General features: G+C 38.0%; 1 pseudogene across 1 annotated transcript in view; it reads right to left on the reverse strand.

Moving 5' to 3' along the window:
• Slco6c1l-ps1 (solute carrier organic anion transporter family member 6c1 like, pseudogene 1) overlaps positions 1–22327 on the reverse strand; it is an 89916-nt pseudogene that overhangs the window by 24951 nt on the left and 42638 nt on the right. Inside the window, exon 8 of the transcript XR_015628964.1 lies at positions 21466–21560. The product of XR_015628964.1 is annotated as a solute carrier organic anion transporter family member 6c1 like, pseudogene 1, transcript variant X2 (transcript). The remainder of the gene's footprint in view (positions 1–21465; positions 21561–22327) is intronic.

Below are 22327 nucleotides of genomic sequence, written 5' to 3' on the forward strand. Positions count from 1 at the left end.
GAAATAGACTTTTTGCAGAGAAGTCTTTAGCAGAATCTAAAATCAAATCATGATTTTATGGATGGGACGGACCTCATGAAGCTTCTGTAATGTAAAGCATACCATCTTTAGGATGAAGGGCCAGCCTACAGAATGAAAGATATTTTTACAGACAACACATCTGATAGAGGGATAATATCCAAAATATTGACCCAATATCCTGGGTCATCAGGAAAATTGAAATCAAAACTACTTTGACATATCTGACACGAGTCTAAATGGCTAGGTTCAATAAAACAAATAATAGCTTGTGCCTGAGAGAATGCACAGCAAGGGAAACCATTATCCATTGCTGGTGGAAGGATAACACTGTAAAGCCATTAGGGAAGTCAGTGTGATATTTCACCAAGAAAATGAGATTTGTTCTACCCCAAGATCCAGCTATACTATGCTACTCTTAGCTTTATACGGAAAGGATGCTTCATTGTACCACAGAGACACTCACTTAACCATACTCATTCTCCATTCATAATAGCCAGAAACTACAAACCACCTAGAAGGCTCTCAACAAAAGACTAGATTAAAAATTTGTGAACCTCGCTGACCCCGGCCCACAGCTCCCTGCTCCCAAACCCTGTGGGAGAGAGAGCTCACAGCCCGGACAGGTGGGCACTCCTGAGACTGCAGAGCAGGAGAGACCACCACTACTGCCCACCCCCGCCCACATCCCTGGCCCAAGAGGAAACTGTATAGGGCCTCTGGGAACCGGAGGATCGGGGCACTCAAATGGCAGGTCCCCTGAGGTCCCGAAACCACTCGAACCTGAAGGGACCCAGTCAAAAACTCCCTACACCCAAATCCTGTGGGAGGGAGAGTTAAACCTTCAGAGGGGCAGACACGCCTGGGAAGCCAGAAGAGACTACACTCTGCCCACATTTCTGACTCCAGAGGAAAACACCTAACGCCATCTGGGACCCCGGTGCACGGGGGGCCCCCAGGAAAAGGCGGCACAGGCCCTCCTGGTTGCCGCCCTCATGGAGAACTCAGAAGCAGCCCTCCACAAGCAACTACAGCCGAGGGACCACAGGTAAGACCAACTTTTCTGCTCCAAGAGACCTGCCTGGTGGACTCTGGACACAGGCCCACAGGAACAGCTGAAGACCAGTAGAGAGGAAAGACTACATGCCCGAAAGCAGAACACTCTGTTCCCATAACTGGCTGAAAGAAAACAGGAAAACAGGTCTACAGCACTCCTGACATGCAGGCATATAGGACGGTCTAACCACTGACAGAAATAGTAGAAAAAGGTAACACCAGAGACAACCTGATGGCGAGAGGCAAGCACAGGAACCCAAGCAACAGAAGCCAAGACTACATGGCATCTAATGCATTAGAAGTACCCTAAAATACAAATATTTATGAATGTACTCTAAAAAAATTCACTAAATACTCTAATAAATTACTCAATAATGAGGGGGAGTGTTCCACAACTGGACATCACCACAAAATGAAGACTCCTGTACTGAGATGGAGTTACGTCTAATTGAATTATTGGTCAAAGGTGTTCTGTGGGGATTAGAAACAACCCAGACATTTGCTAAGGCTATAGACTGTTCTCTGCAAACTCAAAGCAGGTCACAATGGGAGAAGTCAAGCTGATGCCATTAGAGAGTTCTTCACAACTATTTGCTGGAAAGGTACTCTGAAGAAAGGTAAATAGAACCCTAACCACAAACCCCTTGATCTGCATTGGTGTGTTGCCTGCAAGATACAATGCTAGGTCAATGGTGGCAGAAGGCCCTAGGATAAAACATATTAGTGTTGTACATAAACACACACACACACACACACACACACACTTCATACACAAGCACGTAAGTGTGATGGCTTGAATATTTCTCCTAGAGAAGTGGCATTATTTGGAGATGTGGCCTTGTTGGAGTGGGTGTGACCTTGTTGGAGGAAGTGTGTCACTATAGGCTTGGGCTTTATGATCCTTGTCTTAGCTGGAAGGACTGGAAGCCAGTCTACAGCTGTCTGCCTTTGGATGAGCTCTGTCTGTGCGGAGGCTGCCATGCTTCCTGCTTTGATGACAATGGACTGAACTGCTGAACCTGCAAGCCAGCCCCAATTAACTGTTATACAGTATAAGTTTGCCTGACTCTTCACAGCAGCAAGACCCTAACTAAGACAACAAAGAACAATGAAATGATTCCTAATGACGTTCTGCTATAGTCATAGATTATCGTCTTTCTTAGCCATCAACAGAGAAGCTTCCACCTACAGTTGATGTGAGCAAGTACAGGGCTCATAGCCAGACATTGTGCAGAGAGTAAAAGACTTTGTAACAATCAACCTCAAATGAGATGTGTCCATCAAATTCCTACTCTTGGGGCACAGGGTTCTGCAAGGAAGAAGAAAGAAAAAGGTATAAAAATAAAATAATACTAATTAAAATTTAAATAAAACAGAAGCAGAAAAATAGACCTACTAAAAAATATACTTCAGAGGTAAACAGCTAAAACAACAAAAACACCTATGTAACTCTGTAACCAGAGCTTTAACATGAATTTCCAATATCTTAGTAAGTCAGCAGAGATAAGACTTCATAAATATTTTATTTATTTATACTTCGAAGATGGAGCTTAGGGAAAGAATTCACTTGACTAGATTTGATGATTTTGCATTGTATTCTCTAATCTGCAACTAAAATTGGCCTGTCACAAGAATAAGACAAAAAAAAAAGGAAAGAACAAATGTCATTCAAAATATAAAATATCCAAAGATACCAAATCCATGACAAGAATTCAAAACTTTTCATCTGTATTTGAACCTACAAATGTATAATTACCCTATTTTTAAATCTGTGTGTCTGTGTGCTTGTGCTGTGATGAGTATTTATACATTTGTGTGTGCATGTCCGTGTATGTGAGTTAGAAACAATCATGTATGTGCATGTGATATCAAAGGTAATGTCAGATGTTGCTTCTTGCCTTCCTCTTTGGTTGAGACAGGATCTCTTGTTGTGACTATTGCTTGTGCCTGGATTCTATGCATTCTCTTGTCTCCACCTAGGATCTCTTAATATAACTAGTAAGAGTACAGAGGTATGGTGTCACATCAGGCTTTAAAAGATTCTAGTGATCTGAAGATAGGCCCACATGCTCTAGTGGCAGGATACAAACTTCACATTGGCCTATTTTTTAAAGAATCTCATTTGTTTGTTAAACCTCTTATCCTAAATTGTGATATTTTTCTGGTGTTAATTTTAACATAGTAAATGTTTATAGATAGTTAAAATATTTTATTTAATATTAAATATTAATATTAAACACAAATACAAATAGTTAATATTAACACAAATAGTTAATATTAAAACATTATGTATGCCAATATTACATATTTAGATTTTAATTTTTTTATATCATGACTACAGTTTCTCCTCCCTCTTCTCCGCTCAGTTCTTCCTCCCATCACTCTTCTTTTCCCCTCTATCCATTATCTCCCTTTCTCTTCAGGAAAGGGCTGCTATTTATCCATAGATACCAACCAATTATATCAAGTTTCAGTAAGACTAGATACCTCCTATCTTGTTGAGACTGGGAGAGGCAGGATGAGCAAAGGGTCCCAAAAGCAGTCCAAAGACTCAGAGACCACCCATGACTGTAGTATTAGAGGAGACACACAAGAACACCAAACCACACAACTGTCAAATGCACGCTTGGGGCCAGGTCAGTCCTGTGCAGGCTTCCTTGTTGATTCAGTCTTTGTGAGCCCCAATGGGCCCCAGATTTTTGCATCTCTGAGTTTTCTTGTGTTGTCCTTAATTCCTTTGGCTCCTACAATCCTTCTGTACCCTCTCCCACAGGATTCCATAGCTCTTCCTAAAGTTTGGCTGTGGTTCCCTGCATCTGTTTCCATCAGTTACTGGGTGAATCCTCTCTGATGACAGTTGGGCTAGGTATCAATCTATGAGTATAGAGGAATGAGTATATATATATATATATATATATATATATATATATATATATATATATATATATATATATATCATTTTCTATCCTAGGTCTCAGGGTTATCCAGCCTCTGGGTCTTGGTCCTCCAGGCAGTGGCAAAGGTGGTCTCTCTCATGATATGAGTCTCAAACTGAATGCCTCATTGGTTGGCCATTCCCATAATTGCTGCACTAATTTTAGCCTAGCAGATCTGCCTCAACACCCAGCTGGTTATATATTCAAAGGATGTTTCACCTTAAGACAAGGACACTTCCTCAACCATGTTAACTGGTGCTTTATTCATAATAGATAACCAGAAAATGGGTTATTTGAAAGGCAGTGAAATTTGTTTTAAGGAAAATAGTTGCTGGGTTTTTATTTACAGTGTTTATTTCTTCCTTATAATTGTCTTGAGTTAATTTGTGAACCAGAACTTATATTTTGCTGTAGCAGAAAGCTAATTTAAGTCTCCATCCTGCAACTCAACTCATACATTTTTAATCATAATTTTTGTTTTTCTTCAAGAGTGAGAAAGAGGGGGAAATGTAGATTAAATGTGTCCTAAACACAGTAATACACATTATATTATATTCAAAGAGAATCTGAATATTATTTATACATTGTCTAGCTATATATAAACATATACAGTTAAATTATATTTAGATTTAGGACTATTTTGATAATTATAATATAAAAATTTGAAACATATTTTTACTAAACTCTACCTTATACACATAAAATAGTATTATAAAATCCTGTTCTAGGGATGACAAATGGTTTAGTGAGTAAGGGTGCTTGGCCACAGAGCTGACAACTTGAGCTCAAAGCCCACAGTCCACAAGCTGGTATGAGAAAACTGACTCCTGAGAATTGTTCATGATGACCTGTGCCAACAATACACACTATCCCCTCAATAAAATTAAAAATATGTTAATCCATAAAACTATCAGAAATCACTGTCCATAATAAAAAAATCAAAAGAAGCTAATCCAAAAAAACATGATGAGAAATGTTTAAAAAGAGTATTTTTTATTATGAAAATAAAGATCCACATTGATACTTTATAGGTAATTTCTCTTCTGAAATTATAGTACAGCCATAAATATAAGGACTGCTGTCCTTAGGGCATGGACCCTCACCAGTTCTTCAATCCTACAGCCTTAAACCAAAACAGTCAGTCAGTTTTCCCATAAAACTAGCTTAGGGTTTTTATATTGCATGTTTAATTGAAGGAGTGTGACTACGATGGCTGTTTCCTGCCCTCACTTCCTACTGTGTGCCACTCACTTCCTACTGTGTGCCACTCACTTCCTACTGTGTGCCATGGGAATGAGTGGAGCCACCTCCCAACCAAGTCCACATTAAGGTTATTACTTCTTCCAGGAGGAAACAGCACAGAAAACTTGGTTGTGTTCTTGCTTTAGAAAATCATTCTATCTAGTACTTGGAAAAATAAAAAATGTATAATAATATATGAAAAATTGAAAGTTCTTTAGAAATTGTTTTCATTTGAGAAATATCCCACACATTAACATGTATTCTCTATTTAAGTGCAAAATTTCTCCTCCCAAAATACTTGTGACTAAATATAATCTGAAGAATAAAGAAAAAGCAGGCAATTGATTCAGGTTATCATGCATTGCTATTAAAATTTGAGTGAATTAAAATGAAATATTTGCTGACATTAGACTTTGTGTCTTCTAAAATAAAAAGCGGCAAAAATTGTGCAGTGGATATTTTCTAATCTTTGTATCAAATCATCAATGAATATAATTTTGACTCTAAAAAGCTAAAATAATGTATTTTAGAAATTTAATTTAATTTAAATTTCCTATAATCTATAATGAACTATCTAAATGAATTTATAGAGATTTTGAGAAACAAACATCAATACAATAAATACAAAGTACCAAAAATAGACCTTAGGTGCTGGAAAGATAACTCAGCAGGTAAAGGCTCTAAGCCACCAAGATCAATGATTTTAATTTAATTGTTCTTTCCAATTCACATACATGCCATGGCAAACACATGCGTATTTTTACACACACACGCATCCACCCCCCCCCCCACACACACACACATTCAGGTAAATACAATGTGAATGAAAATAATTTTAAAAAACAGACTGAGTCCCATGCTCAAGTGTATGGCCTAATACTCATGCATACATAGTCAACACTAATTACATGTTTGTAACATATGTACACACACACACACACACACATACACACACACACACATTCACCACAGGAAATGTTGAGAAGGGTACATGTTGAGAGAACATGAGAGGAGTTAGAGGAGATGAAAGGTAGATATGATAATATTTTACTTTATACAAGTATGAAATCCATAAGAATTAAGTAGAATACTTTAGAAAGATCCTAATGAACAGAGTTAATCCTCTATGGCGTAAGTATTCCTTACAAGGTAATACTCCAGAATTAAACTCTGTATGTTTTCACATTTCCATTTCAAATTACTCTTTCAAGTCTTATCTTCCTTTGAAAAGTATTAAAGGTGCTCTCTGTTCCCCATGATCCAATTTCCCAGCTGTATCTCCAGCAGGGCAGCAAAAGGCCTGTGTCAACTTTTCCAGCATCATGGGGCCATCCTCTGTGGATCGCACAGAACTTCCACTTGTATACTCACCACCCAATCCCTGCTCATTGCTCTTTTCTAGATTCCAGCTCCAGGAGGCACCCTCTGCTAACACAGAGGCAACTCCTATGAGACAATGAAGTAGACTACCCACAGATCTTCTCCTTTCCCTCACTCCCTCAGATCCAATCCCCCAGTTTCATCCTTAGACCTGCAGCAGAACACTTGTGACAGTTTTTCCTGCCATTGATCATCTATCTCCTGTGTATCCCACAGATCTCCCCTTCAAACCACCCTCCTCCACAAGATCCTTTCTTTCAGCTTCCAACACAGGCATACACTTACTAAGCACAGGGACACTCTTGCTGGGGCAACAAGTGGGCAATATTTCTCCTTCTACTCTTTCAGATTCAGATCCAGTTCCCAGTCTCATCCCCAGAACCATAACAGAAAAGCTGATGAAGCCCCACTTTTCTATCTGATCTCATCCCCAACAGGTCACAGATTCTCTCTTTCAACTCTCCTTCCCCAACTCACCCCAGTACCTCTAATGCTAGATGGAACTCCCTGTTAACTTATCCTCTGGTTAGGCCAGGGAAGCAGGTGAGCAAAATTAAGACTTTCATCACTCTCTCCTTTACTTGAAACCTTATTCCCCATGCTCATCCCCACTCTCTGCAACTGAATGCCTGCCACAGTCTTCCTACCCATTCTGCAAACATTACCTTTAGATCCCACACACCTTGTCCTCTTAAGCCCTCTTTCTCCATTTGTTGCTTTTTCCCAGTGCCCAACTCCAGCTAGTTCTTTTCTTTCCTAACCCACAGACCACTCCTGCTAGTAAATCTGAGAGGCTGTCAGTAGGTCTGTTTTCTTTATCTTCTGCTAGACCCCATCCACCTGTCTCATATCCAGAGCTGCAATAGAAGTTGTGGTGTAATATCTCTTCACTGCCTTTCCCTACTCCAAAAAGACAAAATAAACATAACTTGGTTGAACACTGAACATTCCTCCCACCTGAGTGAATATCCTTAGATGCCTGCCTTATCCTCATTTTTAAGTGTCAGCTTTCAATATACAGAAACATTTTTGAACCTCCAGTGGCTATAACTGTTAGGTTCAAAGATAATATCCTATGAGGTAACATATAGTTATCACACGCTATGAGAATCCAGAGCTGAAAAGTAAACCAAGGAACAATGATTGATGAAAAGAAACCTAGAAATCAGCAACTATACATATATTTATCCAAATACTACATGTTTGTATGTCAGCATGAGAACATATACAATAATTGCCAGAGAAATAGATCTTTACTAGAGACCATCTATCTTATCATAGAAGGACCTGAATATCTGAATACAGCTGGAACATAATGAAAAAACCTTAAAACAGCCTTGCAGATATGATAGAACTTCTTACAAAGGGAGGAATTAAGACCTTTTAAAAAGCTAAGGAAAATATATATAAATAATGGAATAAAATAAATAAACCTGTTCAAGACCAGGAACTAGAAATAGAATCAGTAAAAGAAAAAGTCAATCAAATTCAGAAGAAACTACAGACTCAATCTTTGCTAACATAATAAAAGACATGAAAGAGAGACAGACTCTCAGGTGTCTTCCAAGCACCTAGAAGAAGGATCTCAAAGCCCAGCCCCAAAGTGACACACTTCCCTCAATAAGGCCACACATCATAATAGTGACACTTACTGGGCCAAGCACATTCAAGCTACCATATCCATATTTGTCACCATGCCCACAACCAACTCCAAATGTATGAAAATCCTTAACATTGAACCATACACAGTGAACCTGATACAAGAGGGAAAGAAGTCGGGAATTTTCTTGAACTTGATGGCACAAGTAAAGACTTCCTAAACAGCATGGGCACTAAGATCAGCAGCTAATAAATAGGACCTCATGAAACTGAAATCTTCTGTAAAGAAAAGAACACCAACAATGGAACGAAGCAGCAGTCTACATAATGGGAAAAGGATTTTACCAACTTTGCATGCAATATGTGGCTTGATGTCTGCATGAAGGTGAGGACAGGCACAGGATAAGGCAAGGCCTGTGATTGGGCAGTGAAAAAGAGAGGTGGGGGAAGAGTTTTTGAAAGGCAGGAGAGATAGGAGAAGAGGAAAGGAAGAAGAGATGGAGAAGGAGGAGGATAAACACAGGCAGCTATAAATGTCTTATAAGGGATGAATTATTACAGGACAATTTGTCTTTTCTAGGTAGGCAGTTTATATCAATTTCAGTTGGCTCGAGTTTATTGCGTAGACATTTTCTGGAGTGAAAATTTAATGAAATAAATTTGATTGATAAAGTACAAGCTTTAGGAGTTTTGATTTTACTGGGTTGCTGGGAATAAGAACAGAGTCTGCAGCAAGAGAGGTGTGAGATAGGCAGCCACTGCAAGGGGCTAGCCATGGTGGTGGAGAGACCACCAGGGACAAAGAGTAGCAGGAGGTAGCATGGCCTGCGGCCTGGTGCCTAGTGCCCCACATCATAGTTTTATTATTTACCACTACAGCAGTAGACAAATACTATTCAAAACATATGAAGAACTCAAGGAACTAATTATGAAAAAAAATGATCCTATGAGGTATAGATATAAACAAAGGAAACTCTAATGGCTGGAAAACAAAGATATGTTCACCATCCTCAGCCATCAGAGAAATGAAAATCAAAATGACTTGGACATTTTACACCTGTCAGATGGCTAAGATCAATAACACAAGTGACAGGTCATGTTGGCAATAATGTGGAATAAGGTAAACACTCCTCCATTGCTGGTGGGGGTGTAAACCTGTCCAGTCATTATGGATGCCAATATAGCAGTTCCTCAGAAACTTGGGAATCGATCTACCTTAAGAACCAGCTAAGCCACCTTGAGCATAGACCCAAAAGATGTTTCGTCCTATCACAAGGACACAGGCTGAGCCAAGTTCATTACCGTTTTATTCACAATAGCCAGAAACTTGGAACAACTTCAGATATTTCTCAACTGAAAAAATTGATAAAGAAAATTTGTTAACGTTATACAATAGAGTATTACTCAGCTGTTAAAAAAATGGCATCATGGGTGCTGGAGAGATGGCTCAGTGGGTAAGTGAACTCACTGCTCTTCTGAATGTCTTGAGTTCAATTTCCAAAACCTATATGGCAACTCACAACTAACTGATGCTGTCCTCTTGTGTGCAGATGTACATGCAGACAATGTATGCCTATACATAAAATGCATAGTTACCTCCTTGCAAATGGCATCATGAAATTTGTAGGCAAATGGACAGAATGAAATGGAATCTTTCTGGTGAAATTACCCATATATATATACATATATATGTATATATATATAATATATATATAATATATATATATGCAGAAACTTGAGAGAATATGTGATGTTTGGAAAAAGGATAAATATAACTGAATAGACAGTGAATGAAGCTGTGTGGTATTGATTCTCTTGCTTCTCTTTGCTGGTCTTTCTTGTGCTTTGCTGGCGCAGGTCTTCACTGATGACACAGTGTGGTATTGGTTTGCCTTGCCACTCTTTGCTGAGCATTGTTTGTCATGACATCATACAAAGAAAAACACCAGTGACCTTCTGGTTTTATCATTACAGCTTCTTGCAGCTTCTGAAGACTTGGGCCAAATGGGAGAGCCTCACAGCTTCTTCTGGATCAATATGCCATTATTGACTTGTGAATGGTGTTTGTGAGTGGACTGAGCTACGACTGTTGATTCGTGTGAACTGAACGGCTGATACCCTGACAGTGCAGACTGGATTTGCTCCATGAAGCTCTTTCTAAACAAGTCCACATCCTCCTTTGCTCTATTAACCTTTCCTTTCTACTACTTCTGGGTGGTGGACTAGAAGGGAGGTTAAAGCATTTAAGTAAATGTATTAAAGTAGGTTTTGGAAAATATAAACCCACACCTATGAGGGCTCTTTTCATTCACATCACCCCAGAGGTTAGTATAGAGGAAGGTGCTAGGAGTAGGGCAAGGGGGACAGATAGATCTCCCTGGGAGGGCAATATAGAATAGATTTAGTCAGTGGACTGGTGGATGATGAGGATGTAAAAGTTAGGATCAGGTGGGAACAAATGGGCAGACAGGGTTAAGGGATGGAACAAAGGGAAAATAGCTAGAATCATGGGCATTTGAGCGATAGTATGGAAATTTAGGACAGTAGAAACTTCCTAGAATCTAGGAAGACAAAGCAAATCATATTTCCAAGTAATAGGGGAGGCAGAGTCTCAATTTACCATCTCTTGTCTCAAAGGAGACTCCAGTAACAGGAATGCATTCTATTATATTGAGGCGTTGACCAAGGGGGATCTTTGGAAATCCCCAACAACCCCAGACTATTGGATTTCTTTCCACAAGCTAACAGAGGGGCCACATTGCCAAGGACCACACCCACACAACACATTGAACCTAAACAAGTCCAGTTGCTGCTTTCCCGGGGCCTTCGCGTCTCTATTCTAATGTCTTTGGTGTGGGAAGCTACTTTGTAGGCTGCCAAGAGGAAATGTAAACATTAAACCAAGCACAAAAAACTTTGACCTACAAACTTTCCTGTCTGCAAGACATGGAGTGAGGCAGTGCTGTGAGAGTGACCAACCGATGTCTGGTTTGACTTAAGACCCATTCTGTGAGACAGAACTCATAATCGACAGTGCTTGAGTGGCCAAGGAGCAGAGAAGATAGGCTGGAAATCAAGGATAAAATCAAGCACTGCTTGTTAAAAATCATTATAAATAAAATGAGTCCTAATGATATTCTGCTCTACTTATAGATAAGTACCCAATTCAGTCATTTTCAGAGACACTTCCTCCTTCAGAGTAGGGGAACAGGTGTGGAAACCCATCAATAAACATTACTCAGAGAGAGGGGAAAAGAGGGAGAGGGAGAGGGGGAGAGAGAGTATCTATGTCAGTCCTTGAAACACACAGGTCTAAATAGGATGTCTTCAATAAATTCCTCTCAGAACTTCAAGAAAGAGAAGGCATAAAGAATAATAGAGAGAGAGAATGGAGGACAATGGGCCTCTAGATAAATTGAAAACTTCTTGTGAATTCATGGAGAATGAACTAGCAAGCACAGGGCTTACGTGGGTTTCCACCAGGTCCTCTGCATATATTGTATCTTTCTGTTTATTATTTTTATAGGATTCCTGAGTGTGAGAATGAGCGGGTCTGTGATTCTTGTGCCTGCATTTTTTCCTGCTGTCGTGTTCCCTTGTCCAGCATTGATGCTGGGGTTTTTCTCTTATTATGTTCTATTTTGACATATTTGCTTGTTATCTGCTAGAAGCCTGTTCTTTTCTAGTAAAAGACAGGAATGGTGCACATCTGGAGGTGAAGAAATATAAGAGGGACCAGGAAGGGTAGAAGGAACGGAAAGTAATCAGGATATATTAATGAGAAAATAATCTATTTCCAAGAAAAGGGAAAATGATCTACACTATTTTTTAAGAGTTTCCATAAGGGAATGTTTCATAATAACTTCAGCAATGTTAACACAGATTATATTATACTCAAAATAAAAATTTTCAGAATATATGAAACGTACCTTTAAATGCAAATATTTACTATTATTATTTATTAAATTATAAATATGATATTCCATTGACAAAGGGACATCAGGCAGTTCTTACCCAATGAGGAATCAGTTAAAAATTAAGCTTGTTCTTTTTTCTGATTTCACATCCTTTACATGTTCGACCACGTTTTCAATGTTTCCCACTACTAGATAATTATATTTGTGAATGGCATACAAATTAAGAAAGCTTGTGGATAATTGTAAGCTAACCCCTGAAGTTAAAACACAAATAATATTCTGAGTATAACTATATCATATTTAACAAAAGTTTTTAAATGAAAAAAATGGCATTTACCCAAAGAAAAGATATAGTTTACTTTTGAAGGTGTTAATACTTCATTTATAAAATGTAATTAATTTTACAATCCTATGTAAAGCTATGGATTTAAAAAGCTTACAAAATAGTTCATATTTATCAGTCTCCAAAAATTAATAATAATGAAATCATGAACTATGCTAATTTGCAGGTACATGAATAAATTATATTTAAAAGTTTAACTATCAATTAGAACTGAAATTTGCTTAAAGCTTTACATAGCTAAATTGAAACATTTTCCCGAATAGAACACTAATGGCTTATGCTCTAAGATCAAAAATCAACAAATAGAACCTCATAAAATTGCAAACCATCTATAAGGCAAAGGATGCTATCATGGGGACAAAATGACAACCAACAGATTGGGAAAAGATCCTTACCAATCCTATATCTGATTTAGGGCTAATATCTAATCAGTACAAAGAACTAAAGAATTAGAAACTCATGAAACAAATAACCCTATTAAGAAATGGGGTACAGAACTAAACAAAGGTTTTTCAATTGAGGAATGTGGAATGGCCAAGAAGCACCTAAAGAAAGTCTCAATATCCTTAGTCATCAGGGAAATGCAAATCAAAACAACCTTGAGATTCCACCTCACTCCAGTCAGAATAGCTAAAATCAAAAACTCAGGTGACAGAAGATGCTGGCTAGGACTTTGGGAAAGAGGAACACTCTTCCATTGTTGGTGGGATTGTAGGTTGGTACAACCACTGTAGAAATAAGTTCGTCAGTTCCTCAGAAAATTGAAAATTGTTCTACCTGAGGACCAAGCTATGCAACTCCTGGGCATATACCCAAATGATGTTCCAGTGTATAACAAAGACACATGCTCCTCTATGTTCTTAGGTGTCTTATTTATAATAGCCAGAAGCTGGAAAGAACCCAGATAGCCTTCAATAGAGGAGTCGATAAAGAAATTGAGTACTACTCAGCTATTAAAAACAATGACTTCATGAAATTCTTAGGCAAATGGACAGGACTAGAAAATATCATCCTGATTGATGTAACCCAGTCATAAAAGAACACACATGATATGCACTCACTGATAAGTGGGTATTAGCCTAAAAGCTCTGAATACCAAGATACATTTCACAGACCATATGAATTTTAAGAAGGGAGACAAAAATATGGATGCTTCAGTCTTCTTAGAAGGGGAACAAAATACTTGTGGGAGGTACAGTGTGGGAGAGACTTGGTAGGAAGAGAGGAGGTGAAGGGGAAAAAATAAAATATGGAGATTCAACTATTTTCAGAAAAATTGCAACTGGAATAATAAAATGCATAATATCTTTCTGTTTTATCTGTATTGTCAAAAAGACAATGTTTTCTTCTTTAGTGGGGGCAGAATACTATCTCCCACGTAATATCATATCATTATCTATTTATCAGGTGGTTAAACAACTGACCATTCTTTGTGACATTTCTAGATGGTGACCAAGAACTCCTATAGCTTTTCTTCACTATTTCATATTCTGTTGGCTTTGTGTTTCCTTGACTGGAAAATTTGAAATGATATGCTTTCTGACTCACTAGCTCTATTTTTTTTTGTGCACATGTGGGCGATCCACTGAAGTTATAATTTACTACTTCAGCCTTTGTGTTGTTAGCTTTGAATTTCTGATTTATTATTATATTTCTGAATTTTTTTACTTCTTCTGAATTCAAATTCTGTTTTCTGTTTGCATTCTCTTGTTTATATCTGCATAGTAGACATGCCTCAGTGGATATACATGCTCCAAAGTGTATGTGTGTGCGTGTGTGTGTGTGTGTGTGTGTGTGTGTGTGTGTATATATATATCACTAACTGCACTCATTAACACAAGCTTGCACACATATGTTCCTTTCTTGTTCAACATGCTACTATCAATTAAATTAAAACACATATACTATATGTGTTTTATGCACAAATATTTTTATCAAATGTAAGCATTCATCTTGTGCGAGATCGATCATTCTTGAACTTTTAGATAAAATATTTGATTTAACATGATTTTCTTCTTTCTTCTTTGTACTTTCTTAGTAGATATGTTCTCAGTGTTGATCTTAGTAACTTGATTCATTATATTTTTCATGAAGTGTTTATGTTTATTTACATTTTATCTAAATGAAGCGTTTAGTAATAACTCTCCACCATATTTGGACATCACTTCTCTCATATTTTTGAGAGATCTTCAGTATCCAAAATTGGTATAATGTATGTCTTGTCTTACCAAAAATGGGGAAATTTTCAAGTTTAGTCTTCAGAGAGAAAATAGTGTTTGGATGATATTATTTACAACTTGTCTTAGATTTTATTGCTAGGAAGAGACACCATTACCATAGCATATCTTATGCAGGAAATCATTTCGCTGGGGTTATCTTACATTTTCAGAAGTTTAGCCCATAATCCTAAGGATAGAAATATTGTATCACACAAGCAGAGACGGTGGTGGGGATGGAACTGAGCATTGTACATCATGATCCCTAGCAGTAAAAGGAGACTCTGTACCACACAGGGCATAACTTGAGCATAGAAGAAATCCAAGCCTGCCTCCACAATGGCAAACTTCCTCCAGTGAGGCCACACCTATCCCAACAAAGCCACACTTCTTACTATTGTCACTTTCTCTCTGGGAGTCCATGCATGAAAACACTCACACATTTCTGGTGTTAGCTTCCTTCATTAGTTATGGAGGAGGATTGCATAACCTCCTTCTTCTATTCTTGATTGTAAAGCCGGAATGACATGTCCAAAGCTGAGAAGTTCTTCTAATTGTTGGGGCTGGAACCTAGCCCCCTTACTCAATTACATCTTCGCCAGCTTTCTCCTTTTTGATGGTTTTCTTCATGACCTAAACTCAACTGTTATATAATCCCATCTATAGGTCAGGCAGACCCGACCTCAGAAATCTGTCTCTGGGTGCAGGGATTAAAGCCATGTAACACCATGTTTGCATCCAAACTGTTCTTAATTCCTTTTCACAAGAAGGAGGTTTACATGGATGGTATCCTGCCCTGATGTCACGAATCCCTTTATTCCATTTAATATCTTTAATATGTTTATCTGCTTGAACATGGGATTTAGCTCCATTACATTTCCTGGTGTCCATATTCTCCTTGCACCATTCATTGTGTCTTTTTCCTCGCTCCTTTTCATCAAATCATTCTTCATAAGAGTGAACCACAGGACAGTCTACCCTAGGCTGTTTTGAGATTTCATTTGCCAATTCAATTAATCTATTCCTCTTCACATTAGCCTCAGGCAGACTCTTCAGAGAAGAGCAGAAGAGGACACATTCGTCACCAAAAAGCACCAGAATGATCTCTAAGCGACATACTAAAATTCTTCTCCTGTGAAACCTCTAGAGCACACCATGCACAATTAAAATTACCCTCAGGCCCACTGTCATCCATGCTTCTACTCGTGTGGCCTATTATCAGCACTTAAGTCATTCCATTGCTTTCTTAACCCAAAGTTCAAAATTCCTCTATACAAAACCACAATGAAGCCTATCACAACATATTGTAATCCTTAATACCAACTTTTGTCTTAGGATTTTAATACTGTGACACCATGGCCACCAAAACTCTAATAAAAGAAAACATTTAATTGGGACTCTTTTACAGTATCAGAGGTGATGGAAGAAAGCATGGTGGCATATGAGCAAACATGATGATGGGGAAGGAATTGAGAGCCCTACATCTCGATCGGCAAGAAGTGGAAGACTATGTGCTACACTGGTCACAGCATAAGTATGGGAGACCTCACTGCTACCTTCACAGTAACACACAATAGGTCCACGTCTACTCCAACAATGCCATTCCTCCTAATAATGTCATTCCCTGTGGGCCAAGCATTCAAACGCTTGTGTCTAGGGGAGATGCCTATTCAAAGCACCACAAAACTATAATAGTTTTTTATTCAAATTTATTAAATATTTAATACTGTAAACCTGAAAAAACTCATAAGAAAAAAAACCCATTTGGCTATATAAAGATACAGGCAAAGTTAGCTAACAAACTGAAATTGTACTAACGATTTCCTTTTTTGAAAGTATAACGTAGACCTCTATAGTGGACTTAAAACAATATACAAGTATTACATAAATTCTGTAGTACAAGTTTGTGAAATATTTCCTACAAAATCATATAAGCCTTTAATTATCTAAGTACTCATAGATAACTGTTGCTTTGGTGGAAACTATTGCAAATTCTAAAAGCAACTTTATTTAAATTTATATAATTTGCATCACTTACATAGTCCCATAAATATACGGACCAGCTTTGACTTGTTAAAGATCCAACATCGCTCTATGCCTCCACATTCATTAATGTACCAGTAAATACATGATGCAATCTCTAATACTGTGAAAATTATTGGTACAGGGATGAAACCTATAAAGTAGTTAATGATTATAAGTTTTTCATAAAAACAGGATTAGAAGAATTTCTTCTACACACACACACACACACACACACACACAGACACAGACACAGACAAATGATCTTCTAAACACATTATTTAAAATTTTGTAATACCCTTGTATCAATTGGGTCAATAACTGTGGCAACCAATATCTTGATGCCTGCATGTAAACCAAATTAGTATTTGGAAGTGATTTTAGAATTCTGTCAATGTTGTTATTTACAATATCCTAAAGTAGTTATTGGAGCTGCATGGAATATTTAGCAGACACATTTAGAACAAAAGAACTAACTATGAGACTTTTTTGACTCCCACTACTTTTAAAAACACATAACTGCAAGGTTTTTAATGACCAAAAATGACTTTATACTGTTTTCTGACTGTATTCTGTGGTTTATGTCCCTACTGAATTCTTTGCTTATCCGCAGGGAATATATTTCAAGATTCTCCAGTGGATGTGTGAATTGGTATCTGGCACCAAACAGTGTACAAATACACAAGCATGCGCATGCGCATGTACACACACACACACACACACACACACACACACACACACCATTTTGGTTCAATGTACTGCTATCAATTAAACTGACAATTATTTCCTGTTAATATCTTTTATTTTAATCTAGCTTAAAAGCTAATGAGATTTCATAAGTCTTCCATTCTTAGTTGCAATTAACTCATCCCCTATTTTTCCTTCCTTCCTCTCGTTCCCACCCTCTGTGGTTTCATATTACATGAGTTTTATCATTCCCTTTTCTATAGGTTTCCTCATACTGCAAGCTCACTGTTGCCCATGTAACTTCTTCATGAAGACTTCATTTCTCTGAGGCTCCCCTGATCCTTCTTTCTGTTGCTCTATAATTTCACTCCCTGACTAATCCCTTCTGCTCTCCCTCTCTCTACCTCTCTCTCTGCTCTACCTTCATATCACCTGTATTACATCCCTCCTCCCAAATGCATCCCAGCAAGCAATGGGCCACCTCCAGTTTTGTCTGCTTCGGATGAAACCTACAAATGATCTGAAGCTAAGATCCGCATATGAAAAGGAACATTCAGAATTATATGTTTCAACATGGGTGATGTCACTCCATGCAATTTCTTTTTGGTTATGTCCATTTGCCTGCAAATCTCAATATATTTTGTTTAACTGGACGGCTTTTATTTCACCTAAATTTTCTCTGCATTTAGTTGGCTAGCAAATTTTCAGAGCAATCTCATGTTCATTTTTCTATCATTTTACATTTTTATTTACTCTGAAGTTTGAATATAGATCCAAATTTACACATGAAAGGGGAACAATTTGGTACATTGAATATAGCTGAAAACACAAACCAGTGAATCTCCAAATTGTATAGGTCATACCCAGGCTCAGTGAATTCCAATTGGCAGGTACACTTCTGACATCAAATAGCAATGATATTATCTATGAGTGACACGTGCTAGCTTTATGAATCTAAATGTATGTTATACTTAATTTATACCAAAATATTTAGCTGGTTGACAAAAGTTCAATTTGGCCTATGAACACCTTGTATATATATATATTCATTTACTCATTATTTAACATAACTAAAATCTCAGAATTATGGGTCAAATCTGTCTGAGCCACCTTTTCCAGAAACAACTCAGCCTTCTCAAGCTCTCACATTCACCTTACTCATCTGCCAGGTATGGTATTGCTTAGAGTCCATTTCAACGTTGTTAATTCCACTCTGCATTTTCCTGGTCTGCTGGTTTTGGCAGGTTCTGCACTCCATAAATTATTTCAGTACGTCTACACTTCACATTCTGGCTTTTGATTGGGTTCTAACTAAATGGCACTGTGAATGAAGGAGACAGCTTAAGTCTACTCTTTACCTTCAGGCTTCCCCATGGTTAGTTGGGGTGGCTGAGTTCCACAGGTTGTCTTTCCTACAAGGGCTCTTCCCTGAAGTGCACAGTGACTGCATTCCACACCATGCAGTGGTATTCCTTATATCCAGCCTACATTTGGTTGGAACTTTATTCAATTTTATTTACTTGAATCACCCTAATTTCTGGGTTCCCCTCATTCTGGTACTTTTATTATATTCACAATTCCAAATTAAAATAAATGAAAAAATTGACTTTATATCATTTAAAAGAGGATACACTCACTCCCACTGATGCAATCAAGTCTAATTGAGCAAGCCACACACAGAAAGACATCATTAATGGTAGAAGAGGCTTGTTGGAAAGAATATAAGCTCAGCTGGGACAAAAGAAATGGTAAGAAAAAACCCTACAAATTGCTATATATTTATGAACAAAGGTATTGAAAAATAAAAAGAAGATATCTATATTTATTTTTCCACAATAGAATTCTATACAAATCTTAAATTTTATTTAAATTTATTCACTCTTACCAGTGCCAACCCTGCAAATCCTTTCCCCGTAATCACCTCCCATTCTCCTAAGAGCAAGTTCTGTTTGGTATCAATCCACTCTGGGATATCCAGCTGAGGTAGGCCTAAATGCATCCATTCCTACTGAGGTCCAAATAAGTTGTCAGGGGAAGGTGATCCAATGGCAGGCAACTGTGTCAGAGACAGCCTCTGCTCTAACTGTTAGGGGACACAGCCGAAAACCAAGCTGCACATCTGCTGCAAATGTGTAGGTGGCCGAGGTCCACTGCCTGACCTTTGGTTAACTGGTTCAGTCTCTGGGAGTCCCCATGGGCCCAAGTTAGTTGACTCTTTAGGTCTTCTTGTGATGTTCTTGGCCTGGTCAGCTTGAGCGTTTCTGACTCTGACCTTCCCACCTTACTTCTTACCATGTAGGTTTTGAAGGAAAAAAAAATGATGCAGAGCTGTATTTTAAATCAGCACTTTGTAATGTCCTCTTACTATTTATTTTCTTGTATTAACTCTTTAAAAAGTATCAAAAATGCCTCATAATATTCAGCATTACTATCCCTAATTAATACTTTCATAATTCTCACCTTTATTTTTCAAAATTTTAAATATAAAATGAAAGCATACTTAAAAGAGCAAAACAAGATGCAGCAACCTTAGCACAGAAACCTTCATGCATCTACATACACCGGGCTTCATGCATCTACATACACCAGGCTTCATGCAACTACATACACTGGGCTTCATTTACTGGCGTTTATCTCCTGCTCTCTTCTCTCTTCTACCTTTCTCCAAATCTACTGAAGATTATCCCCTTAATTTCCTTTTAATGCTTCTAATATTTATCTATGTAAATTCACACAATTAAAACCACACGTCTCTGAATTTACCCCCTTCTTTACAGATTGCAAACTATGTTCATTGATGTGTAGTTAGCAATATATATGTATTTAAATTTTTTCCTTTTAATTTTTCTTCCATTAAAAAATTACTATTTGTATAATGACCATGTCTCAATATGTAGCCCAAGCTGGCCTAAAAATGACTATATAGAACAGGTTGGCTTTGAAAATAGCCTGTTTCTGTCTCTCATGGGGGCTGTTTATTGGGTCACAGTATCAGGCCCTGCAGTTGCTTTCCTTTATATTATGTCTGCCAATTGTAACAAACCAACTACTTCTGAGTACATGGTGTGCTTACTTTCTATTCTATTCCAACGGACTCTATCTGCTTTCCTTCGTACCCTATAAGAATTTTTATCTAGGTTCATGACTTAAAAGAAATGAATTGCACACATGAGATATGTCCAGGGCTTGCCTTCAGTTGAGAGTTTTGGCATTTCGGTTCCTTTTAAAAACACAGAAATAGTGTAAGAATATGTTTCTTATTTAGTCACAGGTATGTGGATATGGAGCTGATTGACAGCCGGTATGGTTTATGTCCTGCTTTTGCAGGGGCTTTCTTTTGCCAGCTGCAGAGAGTTTGGGCTCTTGGATGATGTTTGAAATTCCGGGGACATTAATTTAGAGGGTAATAAATGCTAGGGCCCGAGAGTTTGGTGGGTGGATGGTTGGTGGGTGGATGGTTGGTGTTTGGTGGGTGGATGGTTGGTGTTGGGTGGGTGGATGGTTGGTGTTTGGTGGGTGGATGGTTGGTGTTTGGTGGGTGGATGGTTGGTGTTTGGTGGGTGGATGGTTGGTGTTGGGTGGGTGGATGGTTGGTGTTGGGTGGGTGGATGGTTGGTGTTTGGTGGGTGGATAGTTGGTGTTTGGTGGTCCGTAGTTGGTGATTGGTTGTTGTTTGCTGATGGTTATAGCCTGTTAAGAAATCATGCTCAAAGAAGAAAGAAGCAGGAAATAAATATCCTGGTGGCTAAGAACAAACTTTTCCTAGGAACTCGATGGCCATAATCAGTAGGAATTAGACAGCAATCATATTGCCCCCGCTCTCCTCTATCCTCTTTTCTCTCCTGTCTAGTGTGAGGGGATTGAAATGGTAGAATAAAAGGTGTGAGAAGAGCGAAAGAAAGAACACCAAGTAGGAAAAGAATTGGACCTTGTTCCAAATTCACAGAATTCGCTCAAACTACTGAGCTGTCACTCCATTGATTTTCCAGCAAATGCTGTAATTTCAGTCTTCTTTCTAGTCAAATAATCCCCCAATATGTGAAACTTACCTCCGTTATCCATTTTGGGGTGTTGTTACCACTGCTCAGTGACCATAGAGTGCGCACTGTCAGTATTCTGTGCTGTGATTCCTCAGATATGTACCCTGCAGTGTTATAAATGAGTCCTGTAGTAATTCTCTTTATCCTTAATCCTTAGGACCATCCACACTCATTTCCACAGTGCATATACAATGTTTTTTTTTCCATCAACTTAAGGGACATCTTTCCCACATCCTCACAAGACTTGTTTTTCTTAAACATAGCTATTCTCCTGGAACAACACAGAATCTGAATGGGCTTCTGGTTTGCATTTACCTTATGATCAAAGATGCTTGACGCTTTCATGGTTTTATTGGATAGCTCTACTTTATATTTATTGGATATTTATATTTTTGTAAAAATGTCTATATGTTACATTTCCCCATTTGCTAACTGAGCTACATTTTTCTGACTTCTTCATATATTTTGACTATCACTCTAGTGACATATGTATAACTGAAAATCATTTTCTCCCATTTTGTTGAATGCCTCCTCCTTCTGTTATCATCTATTTTACTGTTTGTAATTTTGTTACTATGATGAAATCTTCCTTGTTACCTATTACACCTAGTTGTTGAGCTGTTGGATCCCTTCTCAGAAAGATATTGACTATGTTTATATCCTAGGATACTTCAAAAATGTTTTATTTTCTACATTACAATGTCAATATTGGTTAACTGTCATATATAAAGCTCTCTGATTTGTTCCACATTTTTCTTTTGGTGTTTTTGAACCAGTTTCGTTCCTTTTCATATTGATGTCCAGTTTTTCCCATCGGCATATGTTGAAAAGGCTGTATTCAATGGAAACAAATGTTTCTGCAACATATATT

Source organism: Rattus norvegicus, chromosome 9, assembly GCF_021556685.1.
Source record: "Rattus norvegicus strain SHRSP/BbbUtx chromosome 9, alternate assembly SHRSP_T2T, whole genome shotgun sequence".
Lineage (NCBI taxonomy): Eukaryota > Metazoa > Chordata > Mammalia > Rodentia > Muridae > Rattus > Rattus norvegicus.